We start from the raw sequence: 15,553 nt of genomic DNA, 5'->3' as shown, positions 1-15,553 counted from the left end.
AGAGAAGCCTTAGAAACTCCTGGTTCAGCTTGCCTGACATATACAACAGCAACAAAACAAAACAAAGCAAAACAAAACAAAACAAAAAAGATACGGACTCAGGCAAGGTGGAAGGTTGAGACTGACATCTACAGTTGTCTTCCAACCTCCAGATACACATGATATCATGGGAGCACCTGCACTCACACACAAAAATAAGCACATGCACACATACACACAGAGGAGGGACAGACAGAGAGACAGAGATAGATATACAGAAAGACAGTCAAAGTTGAGACACAGAGAGAAGACTGATTCTTTTAAGCTTGTCCCTATAGCCCTGGTAATGAGAGGATCTTGTGTGATCTTGGTTCTGACTTTATTGCACTAAAACACAAAGATTCCCCAGGTAGTGTTAGAGCCAGGACTTTCAAGACAGAATGAAGACAAACCACAGGGCAACACCAGAAGCCACTGATTCATCCCCTAAACAGACCTTTCTCAGAGCCACCATAGGCAATCTTTACTTCCAGCCCTGCCATGCCCTGGAGGTTCTGACCATGCACGCCCTGGTCCCAGCAGGCAGGAATGCAGTTCCTTCTAGAGTAGGAAGTACATATGTCACCATTTCCACCTTCTACATGGGAAGAACCTTCATTTTCCACCCCCTTCCTGCACTCCCCCATTCCCTTTCCCCAAATATTTCCCAGTTGAAATAGGTTTTTAAAAAAAGTAAGCAGCAAACCACAACAAAACTAGACTATTATACTAGTCTAATAAAATGTTCATAATTTTCTGGACTAGGAGAGCTTTGTGCAATGGATTTAGGAAGTCCAATTAACAGTTTTTACTGATTGATTATTTCAGAAGCTCAGTAAATGAGTGGGACAAAAATCAAAGATAAATCTTAGGTTTCAGGAAAAGGGTATGTATTCTCACTTCACCAAATATTCCATGAGTACCTACTGTATGGATGATGCTGTTCTGTGACCTGCAGAAAAGGTCTCTGCTTTTGTAGCTGATAGACTATGCTTAGGATATTGAAGAAGAATTCAAGAAGAGTAATAACCTATGCTATGTAATGCATATAACTTTGTTGTAATTAATGTGTATTGTCTTGTTAGTCTTTATATTATTCTATACTCGTATTATAAACCAAATTATAAGGCCAGCAAAGATTGTATAACTTGCAAGAATTCCTAGTGAAATACCACATAACTGATATGGGAGAGGAAATGAATTTTGTTTGGGCAGCTTAATTTTGAGAAGGTTGGAAGATATACAGCCAAAATTATTTTGTAGGGTACTGTATATTGTGCCTACTCTGCATTACTGTAATGAAATAATTGGACTGGTGACAAGGCTCAGTGGGTAAGATGATTGCCACCAAGCCTGTTGGTCTGAGGTCAGTCCTCAGGACCCACACAGTAGAAGGAGGAAAACTGCCCCATAAATTTTCGGCAGAACTCCATAAGCATATTTCATGCAATGCATAGATGCCCTTAAAATTACATTCATTAAAATGTAATAAAAAATTTCAAAAAGTACCTGAAGCTGGGTAACATAATAAGAAGAAGATATTTCTTTTGGCATACACTTTTGGAAAGGTGCAAAGTAGAGCAACCCTATAGGCTTGGGTTTCCAGTGAAGGGTCTTATGATAAATAGCATTGCCCTTCAAAAAGACCCAAAATCAAGAGAGTCAGTACAGGGAGAAAGTACAGTACAGTACAGTACAGTACAGTAGAGAAAGCATTTAGGAGAGAAGAAAAAGCTAAGATGAAAGATTGTGGAATCTCAGAGCAGACAAACTAAAAAGCAAATGCTTTGTGTCAGAATGCTTTCATCATGTGATCCAAATACCTGACAGAAACAACGTAAGAACAATTGATTTTAGACCATGGATTCTGAGGCATTACTCCATCATGACAGCCATAGCAGCTGAGAGTAATGCATACGATGGGAGCCACAAGGAAACAGGAAAGGGACTGCTGATGCTAGACTAGCTTTTTCATTTTTCTCTTTTACTGCCATCTGGGCCACCAGGCCAAAGGATGGTGCTATAATATGTGGGGTGAGTCTTCCCTCCCTCCCTTGGTTAATCATCTCTAGAAATGCTCTCAAAAAACATCTGCAATCTCATATGTGATTCTAAGCCTAATTGAATTCACAGTCAAACTGTCAGAGGCTGTGGAGACAGCTCAGCTGTTAGAAACACTTGTTGCTCTTGCAAAAAACCTGTGCTTGATTCCCAGCACCCATGTGGTTCACACCCACCTATAACTCCAGTTACAGGGGATTTTTGATACCCTCCCCTGACTTCCACCCTACCAAGCGTGCAAGTAGTTTTCCTGCAAACATACATGCAGGAAAAACATTCATATATAAAAGGACTCCTCCTTTTAATGTAAATGAAGATAAATGCTATTTAAAAAAAAATAACCAACTATCACAACATGGTTCTAGCCACAAATGAAGTCTGTTTTCAAATGGTATTCTATGGTTTGGTTTTCCATATATACATACACAGTGTAGATAGATAGATAGATAGATAGATAGATAGATAGATAGATAGATAGATAGATAGATAGATAGAAGGAACTGGGTCATGAAAGCATTGAGGTTCAGACATGAAATCTTACAACTCAAATACTAAAATTTTGGTCTGTTTTAGGGGGGAAATGTTTGGTAGTGGGAAAAGCCAGTTGCTAGACACATGTTCTTGGAAGCTGAGCCTTATACCTTATGTTCTCCATTTCTCTCTAATCCCTGCATACCACAAAGTAAGAAATATTATTTCTCTCATACATTCCTCCATAAAGTTCTGTCTCACAACCAAGAACAATGAGGTCAGCAGATCATGAAGTAAGCCCCTCTAAATCTTTAGCCAAATAAATCTAGCTTCCTTTTTAAGTTGTTCTACGTCATACATTTTGTCAGTGATAGAAAACTAACTAATATGGTAACTGTGGAGGATTCCATGCACACAGTTTCCAGAATACGCCAGTGGGCTAGACACCTGACGCTACAGTTCAGGTCTGGAGAGTGTCTGCTGCAGCATTCTCTCTAAGACCCAACACATTACAGTAAGCAATATGATTTACTCAGAAGTCCATAGATTCTAATGCAAATCTCATCAAACAATGTTCTTATGAAAGTATTCAGAAAGTCTGACCACATAAGATGGCCCAGTCAAGTGGCAATAAAATTAATGATCCCAAATGCAACATAAATCACTTTAAACTCCGTATGCTGCAGCAAACTGCATGCATGTCTATGTGTCTGCCTCCTGCTCAGGATGGGTATGAGATGCTTATGAAAATTCTGGGCATCCATCTACAAAAACATTCAGAAGGAAGTGGCAATCGTTTCCAAAAGAAATCCTCAAAATAAGAACAAGTATTTCTAGAAGTCCTAAATGACTTTCTGTCACCCGAATTGGTTATGAGTTAATTCTTAATCCAATAACTGCCACAAGAGAGGGAAGTGTCCTTCATTAAGCTCGCAGAGCTGCCATCAACAACATGGTAGATAAATGATTTCTCACTTATGTGGATCTCGGGAGGAAGTCAGACTTGTCAAAAGAATGAGGACCCTGCTTTGAACACACACTGCTGTGTTGGGAATAATTAAACCAAAATACTTTGAGCTAGCGAATGCAAAGCAAATAACACAGTAGCATTATTATTATAATATTATTTTCCAAAAAAAAAAAAAAAAGGTTACAAAACAGTCCAGGGTCTGGATCTCTCCTCTTTTCTGGTAAGCAAAAAGTTAAACATAAGCACTCCTAATTGTATTTGCTTTGAAGGAATATCTTTGTGGATAAAGCCAGGGCTTAATGAATTAGGAGTGAAGTATAAGAAATATCTTCCTAACTATAAACATATTTCATATACAAGCTATTCCAGTGACTCCACTGCTATCAAAGGAGCTGAGAAGTAGAAAACCATAACTTTGGATTATAAAATAAGAAAGTCATCAAACACACTTGAGTAGCTGCCCAAACTTTGAACATGTTATCCTCTTAATGTCTTCAGGGTTTCCTGCCACCCCCAAAAAATGTATATACAAATCCTTCAGAGGAGTGTGGTGAAGGTGGCAGTAAAAATCTCTTTTTATAGTTGAAGATGATGAAAAGCTCAGGAGAGGAATGGTGGCGGCAGATGAATAAGCATACAAATACACTTCATGCCACAAAATGGTAAACTTACCCTAGCTATTAAACCCCAAAGCCCTGTGCAGCTTTTAGCCACACATAGCCAGTAGGAAAGCTGAGATAAGGAGAGGTTAAGAAGAGCTGGCAAGTGACAAGCTGTGACCTGAGACAAGGCACAAGCAACTAGGTTCTGGATGCTACTTATTATAGCCAGTCATATTGCTCATCTGCTCACCTGTTTATTGTTCATCTGTTATACATACATCCCATACATATGTATACCCATAGCTGGTAACCTATGCTTTTAAGATATATTCATGGAAGTTGATTTTAAAAAACAATTGACATTCTGGTGAACTAACGGCTAATGTTATGTTTTTAACCAAAGACTATTAATGCTTCATGTTGACCTAGTTAAAGGACTCTAGAATAGACTTCAGTAGTTAAATCAATTCTCTCCAGTGAGGCCTGGAAAGTATTTACTAATCATCTAAGTGAGAATCCCAGAAGTCACACTGTAGTGAAACAACTCCCTCAAGGTTCACACCCCATTACCCTGTAAGTGCTGCCATTATATTTTCCTCAAGTGGATCCCAAATATAACTCCTTCTATGTATGCCTAGACCTCCTTCCTACTCTGATTCTTCCGTGGCAGCCTAACATTTAGGCTCACCCTGGTCTCTCCTGGTCCTACAAATGCATCCTCCATAAGGCCATCAAGATAACACTGTTAGAAAAATGTCCAAACATGTAATAGGGGCCAACAATGAAGTTGTAGTAAGAGGTATATTTGAGAAATATTAACATCTCCCTGCCCAGTGTGTGTGTGTGTGTGTGTGTGTGTGTGTGTGTGTGTGTGTGTGTGTGTGTGTGATGCCCACATGTACACATGTTCACACAGAAGCATGAGGAAGACACTGATGTCCTGCAATATTACCCTCCTTATTATTCCTTGGATTCAGTGTCACTCACCAAACCTGGAGATAAGCTGGCAGCCAAAGAGCCCCAGCTCATCACATGAAAAAAAAAAAACAGAATTAGGTATGTTTCCTGCTTTCACATGGTTACTAACTTGCCCATCTTCAAAAAGAGGAGTCAAAGAAGGCTGCTGACCATCAGAAGCCTGTTCTAACTATGAACAAATAATTTAAGACTATGTAAGATTCCTCTGATCCTCATTTCACCAAGGTGGCGCAAAATATTGTTACAGGGAGATGTTAATATTTCTCAAATACACCTCCCCCTTTCTTACTACAAGTGGCACAAAGTATTGTCTTGGAAATTTAGAGATTTAGAGAGCGGGGAGAGCAGAGTTATAACCAAGAGCAGTAACAATCGCTACCATCCATTGGCCATCAACCTTATATCCAACCACCATGCACGTATTAGCAAATATAATCTTCCAGCAAACCTACAAGGTAGATAAGAAAAAATGTGGGTTGGACCCTAAAATGGTTTGTTCAGACACTCTCAATAAATAGATGCTGGATTGGGACCACATGAAGCCCCAATACCATGTAAATACATCTAAGATGTAGCCTTCTGGACCAAGCTCCCCTTACACATGCCACACAGACTCTCTCCTTGCTGCTGAGATGCTTATCATTCCTGATATTGGAAGATGTACAGTTCAGGTCTCTTGAAGACCAGAAGGTTTATAATAGCTTCCTTATTCGCAGACCCAGAGACAAATCTTCTTTCCAAAAGACTGAGGAACTCCTCAGAACTCCCAAAAGACAAAAGTAAAAGGAGCAGTGGCTGTGAGCCATAATGTCTTTCCTCCATCTGGTTCTTTGTAAAGTCAGGGGTCTGACAGAAGAGATCATTGTACCCTAAGTCAGAGTCTTCAGAACACCTATGAAGGCAGCAAAAGGCAGAAATTTGATACTTAATGTGGTGTTAGATACAGGCTGTGTTCCTACAAACTATTTCTTAGCCTACCTGTGTTTCAGTTTCCTCATTGTATAAATACAGATCAATAGGTCATCAAAGAGAAGAGAGCACTAATTTCCTTTGTAAAAGTAATGAGCACATAAGAGTATAAGAGACAGTCACTCTGCTTTAGAACACTGTTTACAAAACCACTTTATTTGAAACTAGCCTAGCAACACTGGTTAGGACCAGAGTGTAATTAGGGGAAAGAGTGAATGTTTTCTGCATTACGTTCATAATGAACCTTCTTCTATTAAAGGTTCTGAGAGTTTTCTCTATATGAATGAATAGAATACCTCCTAAATTCGTTTGGCCATTGAAATATGCTTTATTCTTAAAACATCAAGTTATATCTACCAAGCACATATGTGGAGGCAGGCTGCTTTAAAAATAATATTTTTAAAGATTTTCATTCTTTTCTACAAGTGTCAGAAAGAAATCCATTCTTTCATTATATCTATATTACCTTTATCCAAGGCACCTAAAAAAATATCCAGAGATAAATTGTCAGCTATTGAAAGAGTCAGGCAGATCTGATCCTCATATTACAAACTCACAACTGCCAGGAGACATGATCAGATGCAGGAGAAGATGGAAAGCAACAGTCAAAAGCTACAGAGAAAACACTGACACATATATCATCCTCTCAAGAGACAATAGCAGGCACGGGCCCTCATTCTCTACATCTCCAGCCTGTGACATGCTCATAAGAGACACAGGAAAATAGGATTGGAAAAGGAAAAAGCCCATTGGACCAGAAAGGCACATCTAACCGCCATTCACAGCACTCCCTCTTCAAGTCTCAGTTTTTCTGAAATGAGCCTGGCATTATGTTGGCTGGATAAGAGCTTAAATGACAAACAGCTTAGGACACAGTCAGTGAGCTCTGGACTGGACTGAAGCATTTAGAATATATGTATTCCAGTTCGCAGTTACATGGACCTTAACAATTATCCCCTGCAACCTCTCATTCTGAACATGGTGGTTCATCCAAGCTCACAGCGTCCATTTCTATGAACCATGACCTTAACTGGGTCTCCTGACTTTTAATACAAATGTGTTTTTGCGGTTCCTCAAATATCTGCACCATCTTCCCCTTGTTTAATATCCAGTAAGAATGGAATTAAGCTGAACACAGCCCTGGATCTCGAAGGTAAATATGAAACCCTCTTATCTACTATATTCAGGTTTAAAGGAAGTTCTAGCTAATCAGAGTATCTGTCTCACGGAAATTAAAAAATTCTCTTCGCATAAAGGTCAAAGAGTCCTGATATATGCCCCACGTAGATTAATGACTTCCAAATCATGTGAAAGCAACACAGTTCACCTTTGAAACTGGGCTGGACACAATTTCCTCTGCCTTTAATGACTTTGGATTCCCACATTGCTTCAAGGCAACCATGCTGAATATCAATCATCAACACACTAAGGACATAAACTTACAGCCCCACTCAGAGATTACACTGTGTGTGCAGGGTTGGTTAACAGAGACCTGGGTTAATGGAAATCCAGGTTGCAAATGAGCTTGCATAGAGATTTATGACCAGTTTCCAGGAACTCAGTCATTTAGGATATCTGTACCTTGGCTTTCTTTCGTTAATAGAGGCTAATGCTTCATATTATACTAATTTTCAGAGCTCAAAGTTAGCATCATGAAACAAAAACACAATCTAGATGGTTCCTAGAACCCTAAGACTTTACTGAAATCTGCAACGGATCTCAATGTGCCCTTGAATCCACAAGAATAGGCAGGCCTAAAGGATAAGCAGACTTACCCAATCAGAGGCAGAGAAGAAACTGAACCCAGGCCCCAAACTCCTTACATTTCTCCCTCCTCCTTTCCTCCAGACATCGGGCTCTTCCCTTCCAGAGGATACAAAATCCCACATTTGAATTTTCACTTGTCACCCAGGAGGGCCAGAGAGAGGCTCCCCAGAACCAAGGATAGAGAGATTGAGGGAAGACTCAATCTTGATTACAACTGTCATGGAGAACAAGGAAAATGCCTGCTTTTGATAATGAAAAGTCCACACTGAATTACCACTGACCTGTCCCTGACTGTGTTCGACCCATCCAGGCAGGTCCAGGAAGTTCTGGCCAGGAATGGAGCTGAAGCCACAAGCTTCTGAGGACTGGAAACCATCTGGTTCTCAGAGGCCTGCTGCCATTTCACAGTTTGCTTTCACACTCAATAAAGACAGCATTGAACCTATTTCCTTCCCCTACGTGCAAATGGCTTCAGCATTCTCAGTTACAGTTGCAGGCAAGAAAAAAAAAATCAACTCCATTATTATTCAAACTAGAAACTTAGACTTTACCTCAGCCACACTGTTTCCATCCCGAATACCTACTGCTTTCTGTCCCTATTGAACTAAATCCTACCTGCCATAGCCAAGGTTCCAATTCTCATTATATCAGGTAGATTATATCAACAGCATTTCTTGTCACTTACTGCCAATATTTTCATGCATAGTAAAATTTTAGTAATCTACCCCCCTTATCCTTCTACTGGTGCACGCACACACACACACACACACACACACACACACACATACACACACACACACACTCCTGTTTATGATGTCATGATGCACTTTTAATATCCTCAGCTCTCATTCTAGTAACCCTTTCTTTCCACATCTTCCTCAACTATTTTCCTTGTCCTTGTATTTTACTGTCTCCCTCTCAGTATTCAAGACTCAAAGGGTCATCTCAACAGGAATCTACATCTGAGCCTTACATGTCCCTTAAGATATGATAAATCCCAATCCTTCGCAATGACAGATTGCCATGAACTTAATTCTGTTAACACATCTACTACCTTACTATGTGACAGCCACTCGAGTATCAATTTCCCATTGAATATATAGCACTGTGTGAGAGAGGTCAAGGCTATATCTTATTTCATTGATGTAGCCCCAGGATCCACCACATTACTAGTTTGTAAAAGGGTGAATTAACGAACAGTCCAATTAATTAATTAATTCATGGGCCAGTTCTTGGCACAGAATCACTAACATTGTAAAGAGCCAGAAGCAACAGGCACTTAGCACTGACCACACACATCGTTTCTTCTTTCAATTGGTAACAAGATGTTACTTTTTTGTTCTTTCTTCTTGACACTGAGAGCTTTGTTCAGCTACAGATGCAACTGAACCATAAGGATGCCACAGAAATAAGACTACTTGTAAGTGTCTGACTGTACAGCACCTACAGATTGCATCTGTAGATGAGACTACTTTCTATCCTCAACAGAACTTTGGCAAGGTGGTTGGAGTCAGTGCTATGTGCATTTTTGCAGATAAGAAAACAGACTCACAAACTATTGTGTACATGGTAATCCAAAAAGTAGCTAAATTGTTGGCTTGAACTGAAAGGCCCACAACGTGAGGACTCCCCCACGTTCTGACTCAGGAGAGGCGACACCCCGAATCACTCACAAGAAACAGTCTTGCTGCAAACTGTAAGAGGACTTTTAATTCAAGAGTGCTCTCGGGCCCACAGTCATACACCACACAGGGGTAGAGGACCGTGGCGCCCCGAATAGCTGGGTAAGGGGGTATTTAAAGGAAGAAACCACAACACAAGGAAGTGGGGAGGGCGTTGTTGGAAAATACCAAAGATACCAGTTAAGAGTCCCGAGGAAGTGCAAAGTCACAAGAGTCACAAGGAATACCTGGTAATTGTTCGGGTTATCTCTCAAGACAGTTTCTAAGAGCCCCTAACAATAGCACATTCTTTGAATGAACACTCTTTGAACCCAGGAAGCGGGTGAGTGGAGGAATGCCGCTATCTGTTTTATGATTAGCACACCTTGGAGCATTGAGTCACAGAGGTCACATTCTCAAGCCTGGGCCTAAAGGCCTAGAATTTTGTTTTTACATTATACTTTCAGAACCCTACTATTTCTGATTCTCTGCATCTCATAAGAATAGTTTTATTATGCATAGAATCCTCATCAATCTTGTCTTTTAGTAGGATCTTGACTTTACTGTTCTGAAGCTCGGGGCATCCCAGAAGTGTTCTGTGCTTGCTCCCTACCCACCCTGCAACCTGTTGATACATTAGAGTTGCTGGATTCTTGAAGAAAATGTGCAGTGTTTGTCAACTGAAAAAGGCTGTCTGAAACTGAAGCCTACCGTCTGGCAGCATCAGCTTGAGAGCATCATGCAGGCCATAGTCGTCTCTCTCCCTCTCCCCCTCCCCCTCCCTCTCTCTCTCCTCCCTCTCCCCCTTCCCCTCGCCCTCTCACTTCGCTTCCCTTACAACAGTGAGAATCATCATGCCACATGCTCTCTGTCAGATTTGATGGCTCTGGCCTCCAAGGAAAAGCCATGCAAACAGACACAAACCCATACAGACACGCACATCCACACATAATTAAAAACAAAAATGAATGTTTAAAGGGAAATAAGAATATTTATAAAGTAAAGATGGGTTGTCACGGTGTTTCTTTCCACTTATGGATGAGGAGTGATATTAAAACCAAAATCACTTCACTCCACGAATCTACCACATGTTACTCCCAACATTGTACGTTCAAGAAAATGTTACTTCTACCCATGAATAAGGATTATGCTGGTCTATAGATAACATTTTCTGATGTCTCAAAGTTTAGGGTAGGAGCCTCAAAGGAGCCTTTAAAAGTTTCCATAAAGGTGAAGTGGCCCTATCCCCAGAAGAGTTGGTTGCTCTCCCAGTAAACATTCATGAGGTCAATGACCTATGGAAAATAGTCCTAACAAAATTCCAGCCACCATTCTCTCCCTCTGACTACTCCAGGCCTACAAGCTGCATCCTAACACTCCCAGATCTCACCTACTTCCTAGAAAGTATTACCTGTGCTTTTCACAGCCTGCAGAAATCCCAGTCTCAGCCTTCCTCTGGATATTATTGGAATCTCACATTTCACCCAACATTTGGCTTACTGGAATATGCATTCAGAGTTGGAAGTGGTACTGCTTAGCTCCTTATATTATTCCACACTGCTCACGCTTCCCTCACTTGTCACCTAGGTCTGCAGCACCATGTTTTGGCTTCTGGAAGCAGTCATTCTTGGGAAGACAACAAAAGGTCTTGGGAAAAATGGTCCCTGGCCCTGTCATTGCCCATCTATGTGAGTCTAAAAGAAGGCTTAAAAGAGCAGATGTGCCTATGTGGGGTTAAGGGGCATGTGGGAAATCTCTTTACTTTCCACCGACTTCCTTATTTCATTCATCAATTTGTACTCTCTTCTGAACATTGCTATAACCATTCATTTAAATTATTTGGATATTCTTTGAGGTCATTCTCCTTGTGGTCCACCTTAACTAAGGGGATCAGTCAGGTTTTGAGTAGCTATGTTGTGGATTTTCATGCTTCTCTTTTTGTGCTGAGCTTTCTGCATTTGGAGTTGGCTGGCTAACAGTCTGTGTGGGCCTTGGACTGATGACCTGGGGATTGTTTTCTTGTAAGGCCCTGAGCTACAGTAGGGGTGTGGGCAGAGGTCAGGTCAGAGACAACTTTCCTGATGGCACTGGAAGCTAAGCAGAAGGGCAAGGGAAGGGGGGGTGTTCTGAGCAAGCCCTTACTTGTCTGAGGTAATTCTTTTTTTTTATTATTAGATATTTTCCTTATTTACATTTCAATTGTTATCCCCTTTCCTAGTTTCTCCTCCGAAAATCTCCTATCTCCTCCCTTTCTTCATGCTCACCAACCCACCCACTCCTGTTTCCTGGCCCTGGCAGTCCCCTGTACTGGAGCATAGAACCTTCACAGGACTGAGGACCTCTCCTCCCATTGATGACCAACTAGGCCATCCTCCTCTACATGTGCAGCTAGAGCCATGTGTCCCACCATGTGTTTTCTTTGATTGGTGGCTTAGTCCCAGGGAGCTCTGAGTCTACTAGTTAGTACATATTGTTGTTCCTCCTATGGGACTGCAAACCCCTTCAGCTCCTTGGGTACTTTCTCTAGCTCCTTCATTGGGGACCCTGAGCTCAGTACAATGGATGGCTGTGAGCATCCACTTCTGTATTTGTCAGGCACTGGCAGAGCCTCTCAGGAGACTGCTTTATCAGGCTCCTGTCAGCAAGCTCTTGTTGGCATCCACAATTGTGTCTAGGTTTGGTGGTTGTTTATGGGATGAATCCCCAGGTGGGGCAGTCTCTGGATGGTCATTCCTTCAGACTCTGCTCCAAACTTTGTCTCTCCAACTCCTTCCATGGGTAGTTTGTTCCCCCTTCTAAGAAGAAACCAAGTATAAAGTGTGGACTTTAGTCTTCCTTCTTCTTGAGTTTCATGTGTTTTGAAAATTGTATCTTGGGCATTCTGAGCTTCTGGGCTAATATTCACTTATCAGTGAGTGCATATCACGTGTGTTCTTTTGTGATGGGTCACCTCACTCAGGATGATATCCTCCAGATTCATCCTTTTTCCTAAGAATTTCATGAATTCATTGTTTTTAAATGCTGAGTAGTACTCCATTGTGTAAATGTACCACATTTTCTGTACCCATTCCTCTGTTGAGGGGCATCTGGGTTCTTTCCAGCTTCTGGCTATTATAAATAAGGCTGCTATGAACATAGTGGAGCATGTGTCCTTATTACATGTTGGAGCATCTTCTTGGTAAATGCTCAGGAGTGGTATTGCTGGATCTTCCAGTAGTGTCTGAAGTAATTCTTATGAATACTTCCATTGGCCTAACACTGCCACAAAAAAAATAGTCATTTTTAATTTTGTTTTCAATGATCATGTGATTGAAAAATCTATCAATTTCTATGAACACCAAGAAAATGTAGAAATATTAAACTAATTCTGGCTGCGAATCGAAGCACTTCATATCATACATTATCACTGTTAAACACACACTTCTAGGATGACGTTTCCGATCAACTTGCTGTTATCATGTGGGAGTCTCCTGTTTCACTTTTAAAACGTGGCTAAAATCAGTGATGTTGGATCACTTCTGTGGAGCAGACACTGCACTGAGCCTGTTGCACTGCAGCAGATGTTGGGTTCAATCTCCTCTTTGGACCTCATCCTCCGTATTTCCACCTTTCTGCATGTATGTGTGAGTGCACATGTGCGAAGATGTCATAACTTCAGTTATGATTCTGTAGGTTTCCTTATCTTGTTTGGGTGATGGTGCTGCTGCTGGTGGTGGCAGTGTGTGTGTGTGTGTGTGTGTGTGTGTGTGTGTGTGTGTGTGTGACAGGATGTCTCTCACTTGTCCTTGAAATCTCTGATCTAGCTCAGTGGTCCCCAGGGCCTTGCCTGTTTCCTTTTTCCCCAGTTCTGGAATAATAAATGACCACCAAATATAGCTTTTCTATAGTGCATTCTGGGCATTGAACTAGGTCCTTATGCTTCCACTACAAGCACTGTACTGACTGTGCCATCGTTCCAGTTAACACATAGAGATGATGAAGCATCTCCTTCCGGGTGGTTCCTGATATGACATTACTCATAAACTTCTCCATCCTTTTGTAGGAAATTCTTCCATTGGATGCTCCTAATCTAACCATTTCAGCATGATTCCATCCTCCTTACACAACGGCCATGGTGCACATCCAGGTGCCTAATATTTGAAGCTAACTTACTCCTCACTTCAGTGGTAGCTGTGAGAATGTGTGTCACAAGGCAACTAGCTCAGGTTATAATTTCAAGGGATCTACCACCAGAGTGCTGAAGTTCTCTACAAGGTTTGTGCTACGGTCATACCACCTGTGTGCTTTCCTCCGGCCAGCTAGCTGCCCAGTGTAATGGAACATTAAAGTAGACGTACCTTAAGAAACAAAGGATTCCTCAGAGTCAGCTGTGTCTCCTAGAAACCCTGATGTGTTTTCCCAAATTCCTTCAGCTGTCTCACATTCCAAGATTCCAATTTCCTAGCTGTATTTCTCTTTTTCTAGATTCAGGAGCACGACAGTCATCCAGCCTTACCTAGATCCCACAATATCTTCTCCTACAGAGTTACTTTTCCTAACAAAATGTCTTGCATATTTAATCCCAGATGGATGCCTACTCCTTAAATGACCTGAGTCAAAACAGTGCTTTTCTGTCTAGTTTATGTAGAAGAACTAGTTTGGGTGCAAGCTTCTCTCTTTATGATTGGTTTATTAAGCTAAACACTGAATGTATCATGTTTTCTTTTTCTTACCACTTCAGACCTTCATATCTACCCCCACTGAGTCCCTCTCCCTGCATATAATTATGGATACATTTTATACAATTTATAATTAAGTTTTACTAGAAAAAAAAATGAGAAGCCCTTAAAACGAGCCCTTGAAACAGAAACTTATATATACAAGTATAAAACATAAAAACAAGTCTTTAATAAAACATAGAAGACTGGTATTTTAGCTTTATTGCCCCTCTGACCAAAAGTATGATCAATGACCTGATGTTACAGATGATTATTGAAGACCCAGCCACTAAGAAAGAGAATAAAGGGACAAAAATTGGGAGGGGGGAGGAGAATGCTTGAAGGCCAGGACCACAACTGTTGGAGCTTCAGATCACAATGCCTCTTTTCTTATGAACTTACAGATGTAGCCATGCCAGGCTTTTAAAAAGTCAGTATAAAATACATTTTTGCTCATCTGTTTGCTTTTGCTTTTGTTTTAACTTGCAGCTAGTATGCTGTGGTGAAAATTTGAATATGTTATAAAGAAAGGCACTCTCTCCTACAGTCCTCATAGCTTGCCTAATCCCTTAATTGTTCTCTGGCTTCAGAGTCGTAACAAAAGCTTTGCCTATTACAACACTAAAATTTCAAATGTCATCTAATTAGTACCTCCACAACATGTGCTAGAGACCAGGGAAGGTTGGCTTTCATGTTGTCTACCCCTCTCTGAGGCCCATTCACTGGACTTCCCATGGCTTTAAGAGTTGTAGTGTGTGTTGGGGTGGGGGAGAGACAGAAATGTCTAACGTTATTAACACAGATGTAAACTAACATTCAGATTCTCCATGCTTAAAACTCTCAGATGCAGATTTGTTCTTTAGTGAACAGTTTTCTAGACCCCTCACAGAAACCTGAACTGTGGAACCTGAGGCTCCACTGGGGTGGCCATATTCAGACTACCTTTCCTCCCTATTCCGTTTTCCTAGAATATGGTGACCAAATACTGAGCATTAGTGGACACAAGGCCTTCGGGTACAACTGGATTAAACAACTGACTTCACTGGAATAACAGACACACTACCCACAATATATTCCACTGTGACGTGCAAATAACGTAGAAGTCCTTACAGAAAGAAAGAAAGAAAGAAAGAAAGAAAGAAAGAAAGAAAGAAAGAAAAGAAAAGAAAAGAAAAGAAAAGAAAAGAAAAGAAAAGAAAAGAAAAGAAAAGAAAAGGAAAGAAAAGGAAAGAAAAGGAAAGAAAAGAAAAGGGGAAAAGAAAGAAAAGTAAAAGAGATAAGATTCACAAGTCTTCATTAGTCCATTACAGAATTGAGGTTATAGATGAAATAAAAAGCCTCAAAAACTAAAAGACAGCA

The sequence above is a fragment of the Mus musculus genome, chromosome 5 (genome assembly GCF_000001635.26).
Source record: "Mus musculus strain C57BL/6J chromosome 5, GRCm38.p6 C57BL/6J".
Classification (NCBI taxonomy): domain Eukaryota; kingdom Metazoa; phylum Chordata; class Mammalia; order Rodentia; family Muridae; genus Mus; species Mus musculus.
This window is presented reverse-complemented; position numbering follows the sequence as displayed.